General features: G+C 36.6%; 1 non-coding gene across 1 annotated transcript; it reads left to right on the top strand.

The window, feature by feature from the left end:
* Nucleotides 1-411: 411 nt before the first annotated feature.
* On the top strand, nt 412-530 carry LOC146039141 (5S ribosomal RNA). Its single transcript, XR_014462672.1, has one exon. It is a non-coding gene; the product is annotated as a 5S ribosomal RNA (ribosomal RNA).
* Nucleotides 531-894: the final 364 nt, after the last annotated feature.

The following is an 894-nucleotide window of genomic DNA, read 5'->3' as shown; positions in this document are numbered from 1 at the left end:
TTTCGAAAACCACCATAATGCCAACCCAGAGGGAATGACTTTTAAGGCTATTGAATGGGTCAAACTAGGACCAAGAGGCGGCGATCTGGCGAAAAAACTGTCCCAGCGGGAAATGTACTGGATCTTTGAATTAAACACTCTACAACCCCTGGGCTTCAACGACAATTATGAGATCGCGCCATTTCTATAAGGTCGAATCTAACTCTTTTATCCTATCCGCTTCATCCCACCTGTATAAAAATAATTATTAGTATTTCTGTTAAAACATTGTAAAAAACACCATTTCTTTCTTTTATCAGTCCTTCACTGCCCTCTTCCGTATCTATTACCTTGGTGTATTTCACACTCAATATGCAGTATATTGTACGAACCTAATAAAAGTACTTAAAATCTCCAGGTGTCGCTGTATTTTCCTACAGTCAAACCACACTTGTTACGCCCAATCTCGTCCGATCTTGGAAGCTAAGCAGTGTTGGGCCAGGCAAGTACCAAGATGGGAGACCTCTTGGGAAGACCTGGTGCTGTAGTACCAAATAAGAAGCATAATAATATATACCGGAGTAGTATCTAGGTTCAAGCAACTTCTAGCACTCAGCACTTTAGCACTCTCTTGCCTTTCATTCTGACACACAAAAATCACTAATATGAATTATAACTAATAGTGTTTATGCATAAACACCTAACTACTATTAACTTATAGCACTTTAGCACTTTCTACTTTATATATAAATTTTATTGCAGCACACAGCAATATGAAGTATTAATAAATTTCATGCGAATTATTAGTATTGGGTCAGTTTTAGTGAATTCTAGTGAATATTAAATATGCACTATAATTGTATACAAACTATCACGTAAACCTTTTTCAGATAAACACACTGGTGTATATATATG

The sequence above is a fragment of the Crinia signifera genome, chromosome 9 (genome assembly GCF_055691185.1).
Source record: "Crinia signifera chromosome 9, ASM5569118v1, whole genome shotgun sequence".
Taxonomy (NCBI): domain Eukaryota; kingdom Metazoa; phylum Chordata; class Amphibia; order Anura; family Myobatrachidae; genus Crinia; species Crinia signifera.
Note: the sequence above shows the minus strand (reverse complement) of the source record. Positions and strands in the feature narration are given on the sequence as shown.